The sequence below is a fragment of the Acomys minous genome, assembly GCF_964271855.1.
Source record: "Acomys minous genome assembly, chromosome: 3".
Taxonomy (NCBI): domain Eukaryota; kingdom Metazoa; phylum Chordata; class Mammalia; order Rodentia; family Muridae; genus Acomys; species Acomys minous.
Genome location: NC_140485.1, coordinates 137,235,845 through 137,255,987, shown reverse-complemented (window position 1 = coordinate 137,255,987; position 20,143 = coordinate 137,235,845). Strand labels below are relative to the sequence as shown.

Below are 20,143 nucleotides of genomic sequence, written 5' to 3'. Positions count from 1 at the left end.
CCATTCACTCAAGTTTCCAGTTCTTATGAAGCAAGCCCACAGCCCAGTCCCATCTATAATTCACGTTCCCATCTAATTACAAGCAACTGGGATCACTAGTAGAAAGTTTAAGTCCTGATCATCAAATATGGAAACATTCAATGTATATATTCATTGCTAAAAGGCTAACCTTTAGCCTTGTACCACTACAAACTAGCAACAAGTTTCTGAAGGACCACAAATTATATTTAAACATGGGTTCAGTTCGACACACAGAGATAGAGGCAGAGAAAGACAGAGAAAGTATGTTTATTTTGCCTTTTTTTTTTTAACTTCCTTGCCTTCAACCTCCTTTGCCAGCAACATAGTAAGCAGCATTATGATTAATGACAGGTTAACACTGTCAGTCATGATGCATTTACCCATCCATACAAACCCCAGAAATATTCTAAGTGAATGGTTAACTCCCCCTTCACAAGGCTTAGAGGGGGGGAAAAGGGGGATTGACAAACATGACAGAAGCTACTCAGAGCCAGAACAGAAACACTGTTTGAACAATGCACCAAATTATTCCAAAACCGAAGTAACTAAAAGATTTCTGTCACTAGCCACAGCCCTGAAAAGCAAGGCAGTGTCACATTTGAATGCCACAACTGAGGAAAAGTCTCTTCTTTCAGTCTCTCTTGCCATCGATTTCTACATCCCAATGCTTTTCCTGAACCCACACCCATCCTGATTCTGATCTCCTCTCCTCTCAGACTCTTCTGTACCCTCCTTGAAGGGACAAGAGAGTGTAGAGAGGGACCAGGAGCCAATTCCTACTAGGAGACCTGGGAAAATTAATGAGCTATGCTATCCCTAACTAAGCAACAATCCCTAACCAACTCCAGTTTCAGGAGATCCAATGCCCTCTTCTGAACTCTGCAGGCACAAGGTAAACAAATGGCACAGACTCAAACACGTACTCAGAATACTATCCACATCGAACAAATAAAACATTTAAAAGATCTATTTAACGAAGTAGGTAATCTTGCGACCTGAGTGACCAAGTAACCAATCAGCCCAGGGCTCCCTGGCTCCACTTACACATGAAAAATAAACATCATCTTGAACACCCACCTTTTTGAGTTTTCTGTTACATACAACTGAATTCAATTGTCATTGACATGCATACATTAAGAGAATTAATTCCCTTGAGTTTTTTTTAAGATGTGCCATCAGTTAACTGCCTCATTTTGACAATACCATTTCTTAGTTGTACTAGCTACTTTGGAACTACTTAATGCTGAGTATGTCAGACAGTTGCTACCTTTCTGGATAACACAGATATAGAACTAACGGTTTCTATCACTACATCCAACCACTAGGGAGCAATAATCTAGAAATATTTCTGCCCAGGCTCTGTGACAGTGAACTCTCTTTTCCATCTACACCACTCAGCTCACACCCACTGATCAAATGCTAACAAGTCCCAGAGCCCTACAGACGATCTTGTCTCCGCACCCCACCTAGGACAATCAACTACCGAATCAACTATCATCCTCATTAAAAAAAATTTTTTAAAAACTCAAATACTCACCACATCTTAAAATTCTTCCATACTTTTTATCAAAACCCCAAGGTTTATCTAAATAATCAATAATATGCTAGCCAAGCCAGATAGACTCTGCATGTGATTAGAGAATTGAAACTTTCAACCCTACCCCTACCCTCTAGGGAAGGGCTACACATAAAGTTCAAACATAAAGCCAATGAAGTTAACAAGGCCCTACATGCTGGTTGGTCAACATAGGGAGGCATCGAGATTCCACAAAGAAAAGGCACAAGAGCTCAGCAGCCAGGATGCTCCCATCTCATCTATGCTCTGGGTATCTCTTCCACTGGGCTGCTTCCCAGTTGTACACCTCATCACAACTGTGATGGCAAGCAGTGAATTCAACTTATCCAATCTGGCAAGGTAACAAGGAGCCCCAAGTTTGCAGCCAACCATCAGTTAAAGGGACAGGAAGGTCTCCAAGACTTGAAATTGATATATGCCATGAGACAACTAAAATCTAAAGGCCTGACATGAAGTCCAATAGGAGACAGAATTGCATAGAACTACAGGCCTTAAAGCACTATGTGTAAATGTTGTTTTTATTTCCTCTGATAAATGGATAAGAGGCATACCAAACCTGTGCCAATACAGGGCTTGGGCTGAGCCTAGAGCGTTTCCCTAGGCCTAGAATGTTTTCAGTCTCTGCGACTTACTGTTGAATAAGCTCACCATTCCTAGCTGTTTTCTGAACTCTGGCTGGCTGGTTCAACTCGGCTGTTCTGGCTCAAACTCCTTTCTAAGCCATCTGATTCAATCTGGCTTCTCTTGATTCTGACTGAACTGCTCTGCTTGGAAAAACTGCCTCTGAACTCCATGAACTGAACTGCACTGACTGTACAAATTCAACTGCACTCTGCTGAACTGCTACACCAAACTCAACTCTCCCTCTCCCTCAGTACTGCTCTTAAGTAGCCTCCCTTTCCTGTCTGTTCTTGTGAGAGCTGGGCAGATCCTATCTCTGATTCATTCTGTCAAATCTTTCTCTGATTCATCCCTTTGTCTGCCCTTCAATTAGAGGTCATTGTTTGGGATTAAAGGTGTATAATAACGGTGTGTCTGTATTCCAGCCAGATCATACAGTCTTAGGTTTTTGGGTGTGATCTCTTGCCAGAGTTACCCTGTTGCTGGATTAAAATTCCTCTACAGTTATAAGTGATTATGTATATACTGTTTTGATAGTCAAGAGAGATTCAAAGATACAGTCACTAGAGCTGAAGATGTACTCCCTGGTACAACATTTACCTAATGTGTGAGACCTAAAGTTGATCCCAGAAAAGGAAGAAAAAGCAATCTTGTAATCACTAAATACCTTTCATTTCCCTTGATTACTGCATATTAGTTCAGAATGCACACAGAATGTTCAAGATAACTTCTGAATACAATTGACAGAGTTCTCAAATTCACACAGGGTAACTATGTGTGTAGCTAATGGACCAAAAGATGAACAGCCATTTCCCACAACCTCAGAAGTCAGTGGATGCCAGGTGTTATGACCCACACCTTTAATCCTAGTGCACGGGAGGGAAAGGCAGAAAAATCTCTGTGAATTCAAGGCCTGCCTGGGCTACTTAGCTAGCAAGCTTCAGAATACTCAAATAGAAAGAGCCTGACTCAAAGAACAAAAACAGAGCAGAACAAAAAAGCCAATGAAGTATATGACTAACCAATGAATAAATGACTCTAATGAGATACAAGACAATAAGGAAGGACAATACACTGCGACGTCTAATGTGAATGAATATGATATAGGAAAAATCAAGTTCACCAAGCTAATTAGCACATTCTAATTTTTTTTTATTACAGGGGGGGCTGAGTACAGGCCCACACACACTATGGCAAAAGATGGTCAGGGTACAGCTTCTGGGGACTGACTCTCCTTCCACCTTGTTGAGGCAAGGTTTCTTTTGTTGTTCCCACTACATCAAACTCAAGGGTAGTAGGTTCACAAGCCGAGTGAGGAGGAACACTGGGACTACAAGACGTGCACCATGGCATCTACCCACTACATGGATTCCAGAGAGCGAAGCAGGCTCAAAAGGCTTGTGCAGCAAGTGCTTTCACCCAGTGAGCCACCTTGGTATCCTAAATTAGCAGATTTTTACAACAGGGCTTAAAAGAAGATTTCTTCTGATAGCAAGCTCTTTCTGTGCATTTAAAATATAAAATGTTTTTATATTTACATTTGATTTCCCAAGAAATACATCTCATACATCAAGTCACCCTTTGGCACAATTTCATCGAGCTCACACAATACTATGAAAATGGGTTCTAGTTTATTATAACAGCTGAACTTTTCTCTCAGATGTATTTAATTGAAGAATTTTATGCATGTGTATTTGTGCTAAAACTCAAAGTCACAACATCTTATTAATAAATAAGAAATTAGTTGGATACCTGCACGAAAAAGGAACAGGAAAAGATATTTCCTAATTATTTGCAGCACACAACTTGGCTAAGTATGAGCCCAACACATCACAATAATCTAAAGCATTTGACCACTGGGACAGATGTTCAACTAATTTTATTTATTTTTAGTAAAAAATGATCTTATGAAAAGTAATTCCAGGCAGGTTCCTCTGTTCATTTCTTCAACTTGCTCCATTTTGTGGTCAGTCATGGTAGCATTTTATTTAGTTTTTCAGCTTACTGGAATTTTGCTTTTATTGGTGGGTTGGTTGGTTGGTCGTTTCTGACATAGTGCCTGGCTACGTTGCCCAGACAGGTCTCAAACTCCTAAGCTCAAACAATTCCTCCCACATCAGCTTCACACACTATACTTGTTACATGTTTCACTTTAATTCTGTTTTTTCCTTTTCTTTTAAAGATGTAATGTTTGTGTATGTGTGTCGTGGCTAGATGGGTGGATATACACCACATGGGTGCAATGAGGAGAGGCCAGAAGAGAGAGACTGGATGGATCCTTAGAACTAGAGTTAAACAGACAGCTATGCGCCGCCATATGAGCACTGGGGACTAAACCCAGGCCCTCTGTAAGAGCAGCTGGTGTTCCTACCTGCTGAGCCATCCCTCTTCAGTGCTCAGAAACAGGATCTCATATGTGGCTCAGACCCACCTTAGCCTAGGCTGGGCTGGAACTCAAAGACTGTCCTGTCTCAACCTCCCCAGTTCTAGAATTGTAAGCATGCACCACCACACATAGCTTCGTTATAATTTTTAATGCAAGAGTCAAATGGTTTTCCAAGTTAAATATCTTTACATCTGTAGCACAATGTTCCTTCTGTTAAACCTCTGGCCTCACCAGAATAGCACCATTCTGTTAAAGTTAGATGGGAGTGGCCACTTTCTACAACATGCATCAATTTCCACAGAAACTCATTAATTTGGTGCAAAAGTAATTGAAGTTTTTGCATTGTTGAATATATCATCTGATACTAGCAAACATGCTAAAATAAGTGGAGTTATTCTATGCATTATCTTACTGTACATTTTTGCTAATGATTATCTGCTGTGTATTTTACATTTATTTTATATAGATACACATACATAGATATATAGATAGATATGGATGTTACATAAAAAGCAAACTCAAGCCTTTTTTTTTTTTTTGAGACAGAGTCTCCCTACATAGCTCTGGATGGCCCATAATTTTCTGTGGAGGAATGTCTTGAGTGGATGTAACAACTGTCAATAAAGTGCTGTTTAGCCAATCAGCTGGGCAGAAGGACAGGATGAGGAAGGCGGGACTTCTAGGAGAGGAGGCGGAGCAAATATTGAAAGGGAAAAGAAGATGGTTGACAGCTGACGGGTAAGGAGAGAGAAATCTCTGAGGATCATAGTGGGAAGGGCTTGGGATATATGGATGTTATGAGGTTTAGAGTAGTTTATGTTAGTTTAGGAGTAGATTTGTCTCCGTTTAGATTCTGCCTGGCATAGTGCTGGCAGCTTTAAAATACATTTCAGTCTCCCTGTGTCACTTATTGGCTTCTTAGGCCGAACCGATACAATTTACTGTAAGACTTTTCTATGTAGACTAGACTGGCCTCAAACTCAGAGATCTGCTTGCCTCTGCCTCCCAACTGGTGAGATTAAGGTGGGTTTGTTGTTGTTGTTTGTTTGTTTGTTTTACATTTTTAAAGGGGGGGGACATGGAGGTCAGAGGATAACTTGAAGAAGTTGATTCTCTCCTTCCACCATGTGAGTCCCAGAGATAAAGCTCAAGTTACCAGGCTTGGCAGTGAGCACCTTTACGCACACTGAGCAATTTTGTTGACTCTGAAGCAATTTTCTTATCAATTCCAAAATGAGTCTTAGAGCAGTAGAACAACTCAATACAACAAGAACGCACACGGAGCATGAACTGCTGAGGGAACCCAGTGCAGCGGCCAGCACGTGGAACACTCCTTTAATCCAGTCAGCAGGCAGAAGAGGGTGGAACTCTTGAGTCTAAGGCCACCCTGGTCTACATACTGAGTTCCAGGACAGTTAGAGCTGCACAAAAAAGACATATCAGCCAGGCAGTAGTGGTGCATGCCTTTAATCCCAGCACTTGGAAGGCAGAGGCAAGCGGATCCCTGTGAGTTCAAGGCCAGCCTCGTCTACTAAGTGATTCCAGGGAGAGAAACCCTGTCTCAAAAAGCAAACAAACAAGCCAGGCGTGGTGGCGCACGCCTTTAATCCCAGTATTTGGGAGGCAGAGGCAGGTAGATAGATCGCTATGAGTTCGAGGCCAGCCTGGTCTACAGAGTGAGTCCAGAACAGCCAAGGCTATACAGAGAAACCCTGTCTCAAAAAACCAAAAAGTAAAAATAAAAATCTTTTAAAAAACCAAACAAACAAAACAAACAACAAAAAGTTGTATCATCAAGGTTGATGCTCTTAAAAACCCCGTTGGGAAGTTGACAGAGAACTCGTCAGCATTGGGAGCAAACTGGGAAGGTGAAAACACTCCAAAATGGGTGCCACATGACTGACCAAAAAAATCATTTCAATTGCTGTCCTTGTTTATTCTATGAAACAACACAGTACTTCTGTGTCAGAACTTGTCCTACAGCAGAAGCAGACTGTGTATAACAAATGGCACTGACCATCTAAGTAGCTGAACCAAGAAGCAGCTTTAAAGCACTTCCAATGCCAAACTTGCACCAAAAAAAAAAAAAAAAAAAAAAAAAAAAAAAGTCAGGGCTGCTGTATGCTAGCCTTCTTTGAGTATGATTCCTACTACAACTTTCTGAATCCCAGTAAAGCTATTATATCTGAGAAAAATTATCAGAAAACCGATAAACTGCACCTGCAGCCAGCACTGGTCACCAGAGAGGGCCTAAACGTTCTCCATGACAATGGCCAAACCACGACATTCAGCCAACACTTCAAAGTGGAACAAGTCAGGTTACAAAACTTGCGCATTACATTCACCTGGCCTCTCTACAGCTGACTGCCCAACGATCTGCTGGCCATCTCCACAGCACTGCAGAGCAAATGCATCCCCATCAGCGGGATGCAGAAGTGCACAGGCTCTTACACAACAGGAAGAAAGAACACTATTTCTCACTGGCAGAATCATGTTGATTGTAAATTTCCATTTTGATTAATAAAGATGTGTTTGAGCCTAGTTACAATTATTTAAAATTGATCATATGAAAATATAAACTTTTATGCCAACCTAATCAACATGAGAAGGTAAGTTTCCCTCTAGACACTTGGCCCTTAATATGAAAAGGGTGGCACTGGCAGACAGATTCTATCTCCTCAGTCAAAGAGTAGAAAATGCTAGCTAAGCAAGGGTTTGGGAAGGTCCCAGATTCTGCCATACAGCCTCCCATGCTCCGCACTGGTCTCTGGTCTAGATTCTGCTGATAAGCAGACTCATCCAATAAACTAGCTTTGTCATTTTGGGCCAATTAGGACTCTTACTTGTTATCAAGATTTCCCTGACTCACAGAGGGCTCCAGCACTTTTTTATTTTTCCCTTCATTATTTTGGAAGAGGCCTATGGTGGTCCCAGAACAAGCCACAGCTCAGCTTGAAAGATAGTTTCTGGCAGGTTGTTGGGCTACAGATGAACTAACTCCTCTACTTAACCTACCAGTTAACTGCTAGGTGAGAAGGGAAAGGAACTTGTCTCCTTTCCACACTGTTGCTTTGCAAGGACAAACATGAGAAACAAAGCAAGACTTGGGGACTAAGACCAAAGAACCCATGCCAACCAAGCATGGGGTGCACATCTTCAATCCCAATGTGGGGGAAGCAGAGTTAGAATGAGTTCTGTGTGGCTCAAGTCATCCTAGTCTACATAGCTGCTTCCAGACTAGCCAGGACTACACAGTGAGAGCTTATCACTAGAAAAACAACACCAACAATTTTTTTTTAAAGGCGGGTGTAATGGCACATGCTTGTAATCCCAGCACTGGAGAGCCAGAGGCAGGAAGATGCATGGAGTTCATGGGCTAACCAGCCAGTCTAGCAAAATTCCTTAAGATCTAGAACAGTAAAAGACCAAAGCACAAAGTAGGCAGCAACACCTAAGAAATCCTCTAACTGGACGGGGACGGACACACACACACACACACACACACACACACACACACACACACACTTGTACCCACACATACAATTATACATACAAGCATTTGCATATACACACAAGAAAAAAACAGAAAAATGGTACCTTATTACACTTATCATAATTTACAAGCAAAAACGAACAAACAGAAAAGTCCACCAGAAGAGTTGGAGACAGACAAAACCCCTTAGGACACATACTAGGGGGCAGTGGAGGGTAGGCACAGAAATAATATGCTCCTGGCCCACCCTACTCAATAGATTACTGGGACTATGCCATCTCTTCACGGTACCGGGGAAAAGGGCTGAACCAAGCAGCCATCTTCTGAATTTAGTGGTAACAAAACTCACTCAACACAGCCTGTACTTCCCCCAGTGGTGCTAACCAATCAGCATGGTCTGCGCATTACTAGTTCCTAAATATTTCAACATAAACGGAACAGTTCCTCACTCCTCAGAAATCACTGTTGGTTTCCTATCAACCACAAACAGATGGCAACTCAGAAGAGCCCTGTTTCCATAATGCCAACCTGGCAGGAAGCGCACCTGCCACCACCCGAAACACCAATCCCTCCCACTTTAGGCACAAGATTCCCACACACAACTGACATCCAGCCTGGATGCCAACTAATCAGCATCCTTTAGGCATTCAGGGGAGTTGTCTCCTCACAACTTGATAAGTTAAAAAAAATACGAAAGACCACATCACATCCATAGTAATTACAGAAATACTGTAGCTTTTCATTGCAGTTCCACTACAGTGTTCAAACAGGATCTCTGCCTGACTACGCTGGGATGGAAGCCAGTTTTGTAAACGTGCTCATGTGCATACAAATCAGAGCAGATAATAGTACATCAAACCTGGAGGAAACTTGGGGAGATGCGAAAAGTTCAACTTGAGATACATTAATACATCTTTATTTTTATTTTTTGGGAATACTAGGGATGGACTTGGGCATCGTGTATGGAAAAGGAAGCAAGTGTTGTATCAATGAGCTGTAGCTCCAGGCAGCCTTAAAATTTTATATACATTAAAAATGTGAATCCTAAGCCAGGCAGAGGCAGGTGGATGTCTGTGAGTTCAAAGCCAGCCTGGTCTACAAAGCAAGTCCAGGATAGCCAAGGCTACAAAGAGCAACCCTATCTTGAAAACAAACAAGTGAATACTGTTTTTATAAATTACCATGGATTTCTTAGTTGACCTTTTTTTTTTTTTTTTTTTTTTGGTTTTGTTTTGTTTTGTTTTGTTTTTTGAGACAGAGTTTCTTTGTGTAGCCTTGGCTGTCCTGGACCCGCTTTGTAGACCAGGGTGGCCTCGAACTCACAGAGATCCACCTGCCTCTGCCTCCCGAGTGCTGGGATTAAAGGCGTGCGCCACCACGCCTGGCTAGTTGACATTTTTTAAAATAACCAAGAGAATGACAGACTATTCAGAAATTATATCTAAGGAAGAATGCATGGAAATTACTCTCTACACACACGCAAATGTAAGTACACACACAAAGGCAAAGAGAAGAAAGGATGTTCTCGTCACAGGATTCCAAGATGCTCTGAATGCTCTCTGGATGCACCTGCCAATCAAGAGGGCTTTAGACATTTGCTGCTTTCTTGCCTGCTCAGCAAATCAAACTGTTGATCCAAAGTTTTCTTTGGAGGAAACAGTCTAAATTACCTTCAGCTCTCTATGTCTGTGCCATATCTCTGTATTTAAATCCTCAAAAAACTCTGTTCTTGAAATAAAAACCAAAATCTTTAGACATGGTATACAAGGTCCAACATGAAAAGACCCTTCTCAGCAAGGCCTCAGCAGGTCCTCTTGGACATTCAGTGAGCAGATGCCCTCCAAGAACAGGCACAGTAGCATAAGCCTTTAACGCCAGGGCAGGGGCAGGGGCAGGGCAGGGGCTAGAGCAGCGGCAGAGACAGCCAGAGATCTGTGAGTTTGAGGCCAGCAAGGTCTAAATACTGAGTCAGTTCAAAGACAGCCAAGTTTGCACAGTGAGACTCTTGGCTCAAAATAAATAAAAAGAAGGAAGGAAGGAAGGAAACAACCCATACAGTAGAAATTATGGGGAAAAGGACAAGTTTGCCTCCATAAGAAAATTTCAATCAAAATGTCACAAACACGAAGCTGAAAAGCAAATAAACTGAAAATATTTATAATACACATATAAGAAAATACAGCACACAGTAAATTCTAGGTTTAAAAAAAAAAAGCTACTATTTTCATACCTTCCAAACCTCACTAAGGTGCATGCTCCTTCCCACAGCACACATGTGAGCTTGTGATCCCACAGCCGGGGCTCCTCTACAGCAACTCCACTGAAGCCTCCTCAGCCAAAGGCTCTGTCTCAGGGTTAGACCATGGACAAAGCACCTTGGGGAGGAAGGGGTTTGTTTGGCTTATATACTAAATCCCAGGCCACTGAGGCATGGCAGGAACTCATCAGAAGGGAACCTGGAGGCAGGAGCTGATGCAGAAACTATGGAGGGGTGCTGCTTTCTGGCCTGCTCCCACTGGCTTGCTCAGCCTGCTTTCTCACACACCATGGGCTGGGCCCTCCCACATCAATCATTAGTTAAGAAAATTCCCTACAGGCCTACCTACAACCTGATCTATGGCAGCAGTTTTCTCAATCTTCCTAATGCTCAGACTCCTTAAACAGTTCCTCGTGTAGTGCAGACCCCCACCCATAACAGTAATTCATTGCTACTTCATAACTGTAATTTTGCTAGTGTTTAGGAATCAAAAATATCTGTGTTTTCCAACTCCTGTGAAAGGGTTGTTTGACCCCAAAGGAGTCTGGACCAACAGGTTGAGAACCTCTGTTTTACAGAGCCATGTCTCAACTGAGGTTTATTCTTGAGTAACTCTATCTTATACCTGAAACTCATAGAGATTTGCTTGCCTCTGCTGGAGTTATATAGGTTGGTCTTAATCTCAATCTCCCGCCCACCCTCCCCCCCCCCCCCCCCCGTGTGTGTGTCTGTGTGTGTGTCTGTGTGTCTGTCTGTCTGTCTCTGTGGTCTCTCTCCACCACCCCCCCCCCTCTCTCTCTCTCTCACACACACACACACACACACACACACACACACACACCTTTCTCTAAGGCAGTGTCTCACTGTGTAGTTCTTGCCTGACCTGTAACTCACTCAAGACCAGGCTGGCCTTGAACTCATAGAGATCCAACTGCTGGCATTAAAGATGTACACCACAGTGCTCAGTAAAGTGTGGCTGTTTGATTTAAATTTTTAAATAAAAAGGGAACAAACAAAATAGAGGATGTACTTCTTTCCAAGTGTTCCCAACCACACACAGTTTACATTGTCAATGTAAGAATGGCATTAAGAACAACAGTCACATCAGTATATTAAAATGAAGAAACAGTAAACATAAAGAGTGAAGCTCCACACACAAAATAAAATAGAAACCAAGAAACAAATTACTTTTTTTACAGCGAACAGAGTGTAGCCATGAAAGCTCTGAACTAGTATTTCCATAATAGACGGTCTACATCTCAGTAATTTTCTTCCTATAATGCTAGACAACCTATGCTGTAAGATAGTTTGATTGCTAAATCACTAAATGATAACAGACAGTAGGTAAGACCAGGTAGATACAAAACAGAGAAAGGAACTGGACCAAATCCTAAGTCTCCAGGAGCTCCTTCAACTCATCTCTAACTTGGGAATGAGTCCAGACTCCATAGCACACTTCTTCAGACTCTTACCTTGGGGTCCACTTCACGGATCATTAGCACCTAAGGAGGCTAAACTCAAACCAATTTTGCTGGCCATTGGCAATCTAGCTAAAGGTTTGATAACTGACAAAAATTAAAAGGTTGAAGAAATAGGCTTAAGTAGACCTCCAAAAACTGACCTCCAGTTTGGTTGGTTTTGTACACTGCAAAGAAACAGACCAATTCCCCAGAGGCAAGCAGACGCCATCTTTCTGTGTCACAAGGAGGATGTTCACCCTCAGAATGAGTGAAGGACAACAAAGGAAGTTGGATCAGGAGGATTCTCAGAGAGCCCAAGAGGTTGCAGTCACTTGAAAAACACAGAAAGTCAGGACACAGAACTGGCATCCAAGGCTCACAGAACTAAGAATGACCATGTGACCAACCTGCCACCCGCTTTCTTACAACAAACTCAGTAATTAAAGTTTTAGAGGGTTGATTTCAAAGCATGTCATGCCCATTGCTGACTCTGCCAACAGGTTTTGAATGTACTCTAAAAATATTGAGCAAGAGAAGGGTTTCTTTTTTGGGGGGAGAGGGGAGCAGGGGTTTTTGTTTTGTTTTGTTTTTTTTCATTGTTTTTGTGTATTTATTGAGATAGGACCTTGCTATGGAACTGAGGCTGGCCTTGAACTCACAATCCTTTTGTCTCCTCCTCCAAGTAGTAAGACTGTAAGCACATACCACCACACCTCTCTCTGAAAAAAGCTGCTTTTAGAAACAGTGTAATCAGTAAGTAGCCAGACCAACTAAAACATAAGAGTGAGATGTTTCCATTAATCCTTAAAAAGGTCCAATTCTCAGCATTAACCAGACATTAATAGATACACTACAAAACTCAATGTCTAATATGCCATTCAAAAAGCCATTCAAACATTAAAATTACCAAAAGAAATGACAGGAATAATTATAACAACATAATACCTCCCATAAAATGTTTACAAATTCTTTTGTGTCTGTTACAGTATAAACTGAATATTTAGTTCTCAAGTGAGAAATCTCTTACACGGTAGTTCATGTTATCCATTTTTTACTCTAATGGTACTGCTCAAAAAAAGGCTTATTATCTAACCTCCAGATACCTACAAAGCCATCATCTATAATGCTACACTATTATTCTCAAAGGCTTTATAGAAAGACAATGTCCTGGTTCTTAAGACAGGTTTTTACTACTTAGCCCAGGCTGGCCTAGAACTTTGATGTGTACATCAGGTTGCCTTTGAACTCAGAGATCTACCTGCCTCTGTCTCCAAGTGCTGCAATTAAAGGTATAAACCACCACACCCAACTACTGCGTTTTAATTCTATCCTTAATACACTCAAGGGTATGTTGACACCATGTAAGTACAAAAACTGCCACTTGTTTACTGATGTCAGAAAAATGTATGTGGTTCTCAGTCATTTAAGGAGGAAAACAGCATAGTTTTCAAAAAAAACTTTTTAATAATCAAATTTTAATGTTGAGAATGATCTTCTATGAAAGCAAGAGAAGAAATTGAATTGGGCCACTGACAGAGTCCTAATACATTAATTAAAGGAAAAGGAATCCAAGCTCATGTGCTCGTAGCGATTGATGAAATGGTTCTTCAGTCAACACCTCTGAGGAAACATGCATCTTTAACCAAACAGGCAGTGGGTGTCTAACTCCTTGTCTTCTTTCTTCACTTGAATGCTTCCCATTTCCCCCTGTGACTTCCTCCCAACCCTGCGTCATGTCTGTGCAGTGTCAACTGACAGCAAAACTATTCTCCTACCCTCTGCATTCTCACTCTGTGTGTTTGTTTGTACATGCCACCTTTTCCAATTATTTCTTAGGGTAAATTCCTATTAACTGTAGATATTCTAGGTCAAACTCTATGTGCATTTTTATTATATAGCTAACAACAGCTCTTCAGATGGAATCATCAACTTCTACTTCTTTTACCTGGGAATGACTATCATGCGTATTCACATTCCACACTGGCAGATATCCAAATATTAAAACTACCAAAAGAAAGAATAGAAGTCAGAGAAAGCTGGGCATGGTGGTGCACACCTTTAATAATATAGTAATACCATACTATAACTGATTTTAAATTTCGCCAAAATCATTTGCATTAATTAGGGTCTAAATTGACAACTTCATAGCTGAAAATGGCATCTTAGTCGCAAGGTCAGGCTGCCGCACTACAACATAATTGTCTCCAGTCTCCGTGGGGTTTGCACCTGACTCTTCTCACAGTCTTTTCACGGAGTCTCAGGTAGTGACTACCAATGCACAGGAAACAAAAGACATAAATCGATGTATTTAACATTATGGGAACACAATCTGTAAAATCCCATTTCTTCAATATGAGTTACAAAGAGAAGAAAGATGGAGAACCTATGTATGAAAGGAACTTGAAAGAGGTGTGGAAGTGAGTGTGCACCGGGGTGGTGGTGGGGAGTGCATTTTACAAGTCTAAGCCAGCCTGGTCTACATAACACGCTCCAGGACAGCCAAGAGAGACAGGGTAAGAGGAGGAAACAGCAAACAGTAGGAGGGAAATGCTAAACAAATTATTCAACTGCAATGTATGGACCTTATTTGGGTCTTAATTAATTTAACAACCATATGTAGATGATTCCCTAATTAAATATGTTCCTATCTTTAGACCACATAGGTCATGTCACATACATATGACAATCAGGGAGTAATAAATGGATATATTTAATATATTAAGTGTACATGTTTGTATATTCTTTTTAAAGCATCACAGATCAAACCCAGGGCTTCTCACACTCTTGGCAAATACTCCGACCACTGAGTTACTACCCCATTCCTACTCAGAAATGGGGTAGGGGTGGCAGAGCACATGTGAACATCACAGGGCGTCTTGTGGGAATCACTTCTCTCCTACCACGTGGATCCCAGGAATCAAAGTCAGATCATCAAGCACCTTTACCCACGGAGCCATTTTAACAACCCAGGAATTATTTCTAAATACTCATATTATTGTGGGGAACCTTTCTAGAGCTGTACTAAGTAAGATACAGACAAAACTACAAGACAGTTTGATTGGCTTTTAAATAATCCCATGACAGGGAAGAAAAAATAACCCTAAAATAAGACTGAAGATGACAGATAAAATAAGCTGGGTGACAATAAAATGCCTCAGAGTATGCTAGTGTCTACCTTTTTTAATGGTTAAAATGTTCCATAATAAATAACATATCGCTGGGCATGGTGGTGCACGCTGTTAATCCCAGCACTCAAGAGGCAGAGGCAGGCGGTTCAATGTGAGCTCAAGGCCAGCCTGGTCTACAAAGTGAGTCTACGACAACCAAGGCTACACAGAGAAATCCTGTGTCAAAAAAAGAAGAAGAAGAAGAAGAAGAAGAAGAAGAAGAAGGAGAAGGAGAAGGAGAAGGAGAAGGAGAAGGAGAAGGAGAAGGAGAAGGAGAAGGAGAAGGAGAAGGAGAAGGAGAAGAAGAAAAGAAAGAAGGAAAGAAAGAAAGAAAGAAAGAAAGGAAACTTCTAGCATACTTAAGGTCCTAGTTCACCATCCAGTAGCACCACAAACAACACCAAAGCTTACATTTAAAGCTAGGTATCCATCCCCATGTCCTTAGACCCTTTTCCTAAAGTGTTCAGTTTTGGCTGAGTTTTTACAGCTCAACATATACTACCGTACTTTATATGTATTCCTCTGTTTTTCTAGTTTGTCCATGTATCTGTTCACTTATGTCATTCTTAGCTATAAAGACATTTAAAACAGGGAAATTCTGACCTCCTGACACATGAATAAGTCTTGAGGACATCACAATAAGTGAAAATTAGTCAGAAAAGGAAAAATTACTGTGTGGTTTTAACTGTATTTGGTACCTAAAGCTGTTAGCGTCACAGAAGCAAAGGAACATTCCAGAAGCTAGGAAAGGGGGAAACAGAAAGTTCTTGATTTAATGGGCTTCTGGCTGGAAACCTTAGTGGTAACTGTCTTTTAACAACGAAAGCACTTGGTCCCACTGAACTGTTTAGTCAAAGGGTATCCCAGCTTTTATTTGTATACTTTCACATAAGATATTTTAATTACATTAAAATTTAGTAGCTAAGTTAAGATTACCCCAGCCAAAGTAAAAGAAACCTGACATGGCAAACTCAGACTCCTTGAAGTATGGGCAAACGGTTCTTGGGATACTGACAAGACTTCACAGAGCTGAACGGACGGAGCGCAGCAACTACATCATAGCATTCCACCCTGAGCTTTTACTCAGTCTTTACCTACATTTACCAACACATACACAATCGGGCCACTCCAACCATCTTCACCTTCTCCCTCCACAGAACACAGGAGAAAAATGGATGTTATGAAGCCACTGATTGCCACCTAACTGAACCACAGTCACAAGACCGATTAACTCCCTTCCTGAATCCAGCCTGCAGCAAACTCAGAAGAAGAAAACATGCTCACATTCTATAAACTATCCAGAGGGAGAGAGAGCTGAAATCTGACTTGAAGAAAGGCTATTGTCTTCATTACTCACTACCTAGGATCTCAGAATCAACAGTGGATTGTTCAACTTAAAACCCTTCATAAAAATAATAATTTGTTTAAACCTCTCCTCATGAAGCTGCAAAGAGGGTGAGCTTATTAAAAGAGCACACCTGTAATCCCAGCACTCAGGGAGGCAGAGGCAGGTGGATCACTGTGACTTCGAGGCCAGCCTAGTCTACAAAGTGAGTCCAGGACAGCCAAGGCTACACAGAGAAACCCTGTCTGGAAAAACCAAAAAGGAAAAGAAAAAGTGCACCTGCTGCTTCTGCAGAGAACCGGGTTTGGTTCCTAGCAACCACAGTAGATGGCTCACCAGCACCACCCCTAACTCCAGCTCCAGGGGATCCATCACCCTCTTCTGGCCTCACACAGAATATATATACACTCAGGCACAAACACAAAATAAAACAGGAAGAGAAGTATAAAAGGAGGGCAAGGAAGGAAAAACTCATTATAAAATAAATAAGCTGGTTTCATGTATCACCTATCCTTTTAAGGGTTAAAATTCCATTTGATGTTTTAGTGGGGTAAAAAATAACCACAGTCAGCCCTGTGTGGTGGCACAGCCTTTAATCCCAGCACTCGGGAGGCAGAGGCAAAGGCAGGCGGATTGCTGTGAATTGGAGGCCAGCCTGGTCTACAAAGTGAATGTAGGACAGCCAAGGCTAAAACAAAGAGACCCTGTTTTGAAAAAAAAAAAAAAAGTAAAAATGCGTGTAGTAAAAAGACTGTTTATTCTTGAGAACATGGGTAAGGCTGGCTTTCTACCTGAAATCTCCAGTGTTAAAAGTATCTTTCCTGAGGTGACTTCCTATAACTCAGTGCAGCATACTTCCAAGTCTGGACAGCAACACCTCACCATCACCTGAAAATAACTGCTGCTTCCATAGTCCTTATTAAAAACAGAGCATTGTCTGGCAATTCTTCAACTGAGGAAGTAAATACTAGGTTTGTCTACTGTTACGCGCCCCGACAGTCATTTCTCCACCAGTATCACAAGAAAGGACTCATGTGACTCTCCCATTTGGAATGTGGCTAGCACTACGCTACTTCACATCAGCTCCAAGTTGCCCACCTGAAGGTTAGGAGTCTTCTCGTGGGTTTTCTGGATTGCACTTTGGTAATGTGCACGGGCCCAGTCATCTTCACATCAATTTAACACTGGAACTCTCCAGGAACACACAACCAACCCTGGGCTTCCTACAAGAACGAAACTCCCACCAAGGAGTGGAGACTCCAGATAAAGAAAAACATGTCAAAATAAGAGAATCTCGGAACGGTTTTTACATTCCTCTAGCCCTTAGGAACAAATGCCCCTCATAACACCTACTATAAGAACCTAAGGAAATACCCTTAAGTTGCTCAACTACTGTAAAATAAAGATGTGGGCTGGTGTGGGGTGCAAGCCTTTAATCTCAGCTTTGGAGGCAGAGCCACGCTATCTCTGTGAGTACCAGGTCACCCTGGTCTACATAGCCAGTTCCAGGCCAGCCATGGCTTGTCCCAATAGTAATAATATTACAAAAGAACAGCAGCGACAAAAGAGCAGAACATTTTAAAGAGGAGAGTCCCCGAGTAATGAAGACCTCAAAGCCATTCCCACCCCCAAGGGAATAGACTGTCCCCGGAAGGAGTAGGGTTACCTGGGCAGGTTGGCCGACACAAAGAACAGATAGGAACCTAAGTGACATCAACCTCACTGACGATTGTCAACCCCTCCACCTTCAAGTCAAGCCACAAAGCTAGACGGCCCTCGTCTCCCTAACCGAGTGGTGCCTCTACAGAAAGAAGTGGACACCTTGCTAATTGCCCCCCAAAACGGTGAAACTTCGCATCAACATCAGCAGTTGGGTTAGGAGGGTGCAGGAGCCAAGAGGAAGGGGTTGGTATTGAGACCGGAATCTCCGTGACTTGCCAGAGGAAACCGCACGGGCTCCAGACAGCAGAGGCGCCGGGATTTCCATGCAGCTGCCACGACAGGTGACCCGGCCGCTTTGCAGACCAGCCCCGCTGCCTGGCGGGGCTTGGCTGAAAGTGGGGAGGGCAGGATGGGGAAGGAGGGAAAAGGAGAGCCGCCCCGGGACCCCCCGAGGCCGACAAAGCAAGAAGGAACGATGGGGAGGCCGGACCGGCGCAGCCCGTCTTCCCGAGAAAACCGTTGAAAGGGATTTTTCTGTCTCCACAATTAAGGAGAAAGGGGGAAAATGGCTCCAAGCCAAACGCCTTCTGATTTTTACACACACATACACGCGCACACACACACACTCTCCCGAGCTCCTCCGTCAGCCCATTTCCTCGCACGCCGGAACAAAAGGCGAACGGGCGAGCAAGGCGCGGGCCGCCCAAGCTGGGGGTCCGCTGAGGAGCCCCACGCCGGCCGCTCCCACCGCCGGGTTCCCGCCGCCCCCGCCGCCCGGACCCTCGCGGCCGCCCAGCGCAGCCTCACCTCCCGAGCGGCCGTGGCGGCGGCCCGGTGCCTCTCCTCCTCCTCCACCTCCTCCGCCTCCGGCAGCCCCTCGGCGCCGCCGCTGCTGCCACCACCGCCGCCGCCGTCTCCTCCCCACCCCCCCGCGTCTCGGCCGAGACTCCGCCTCCCTCAGCCGCCGCCGCCGCCGCCGCCAGTCCGGCTGGTGTGGGGGGGGGGGTCGGGGGAGAAGGGCACGTGACGGCGCCACGTGACCCGGCGCCACCCCTGCCCGCCCGCCTCCCGCGGACCCGCGGCGGGTGGCGCTGCCCGGTGTGCGCGCGCGCGCGGGGTGCGGTCTCGAGCCTCCTCCCACGCGCCACTCGGCTCCCCGAGACACTAGCGACGCCCGCCTCCGCCACGGCCGTGACGTCCAGCCTGGACCACGGCACTTGGACTCTCCCAGAAGCTCGCCTCCTCCGGAGCCCTCCTCGCTTGCGACCTCGTCAGGGGTTTTGCCAGCGGGGGGCCGGAAGTGGACATCCCGCAGTCTCCCACCCGGAGCCGCCAGAGAGCACACACACAGCGGTTGGTGAGCCAGCGTGGCTCCCCTGGAAACTGTCATTCAAGTGTCTCTGGCGGCGTGCTGCTGTCATGTCAGTACTCCCTCTAGTTGCTTTCATGGAGGAAAGAATCTATAGCGTCATTTTAAGTCACTCAGGCACACACACAGTCTTTGCCCCCCGCCCCTGTTAAGTTGATGTGCTAAGAACGGAAACTTCACCCATCCTTCGGTTTTCCACCGTTACAAAGAAAGCGTTGCTTGGGTGTAGAAAATGCATGGTTTAAAAATCAAAAATAGACAGGATCAGCATGGCTAAGAACAGTAGATGCTCTTTCAAGTGTTAGGCACTGTTTTCTATTTCTGCGTATCCGCCAACGTTTAAAAGCACTTTACGGTTTTGTACGTGTTCTCTTGCTACAGACAGGGTCTTCACTATGTAGTGTAGGCTTGGTCTCAAACTCAGTTCTCCTGCCTCAGCCTCTTGAATGCTGGGCTTTCAGGCACCATGCCTAGCCAGTTCATATTTTAAAGTTATCCTTCTGCTAATTCTAACCGAAGTTTAAGCAAGAGTCCACAGGTTCTAAAACTCCAGTGTCTGAGACTTTACACGTGCTAATAAATGTCCAGTGCCTGAGACTTTACAAGTGCTAATAAATGTTTTTCTGTTTGTTTTTTGAGACAGGGTCTCACTGTATAACCTGGAACTCTCTGTATAGACCGGGCTGGCATGGGCCTCACCGAGAGCGAGCCACCTGCCTGAACAGCACGAGTTCTTTCTATTCCAGTCACTCCTCTGCCAATACTGTAGATTTGATTTTACTATTC

The 20,143-nt window shown here is 43.6% G+C and overlaps 1 protein-coding gene across 4 annotated transcripts in view; it reads right to left on the bottom strand.

Moving 5' to 3' along the window:
* The window catches only part of TULP4 (TUB like protein 4), a 132,888-nt gene that overhangs the window by 112,618 nt on the left and 127 nt on the right, over window positions 1-20,143 (bottom strand). For 2 of the 4 annotated variants that reach the window (XM_084777528.1, XM_084777526.1), the window contains exon 1: window positions 18,796-18,997. The exons of 1 other annotated variant lie outside the window; for it this stretch is intronic. The gene's annotated coding sequence lies outside the window, so the exon portion shown is untranslated. Of the gene's footprint in view, window positions 1-13,759; window positions 13,801-18,795; window positions 18,998-20,143 lie in introns of those variants that run through there. One more of the 4 variants, XM_084777529.1, reaches the window with a different exon arrangement.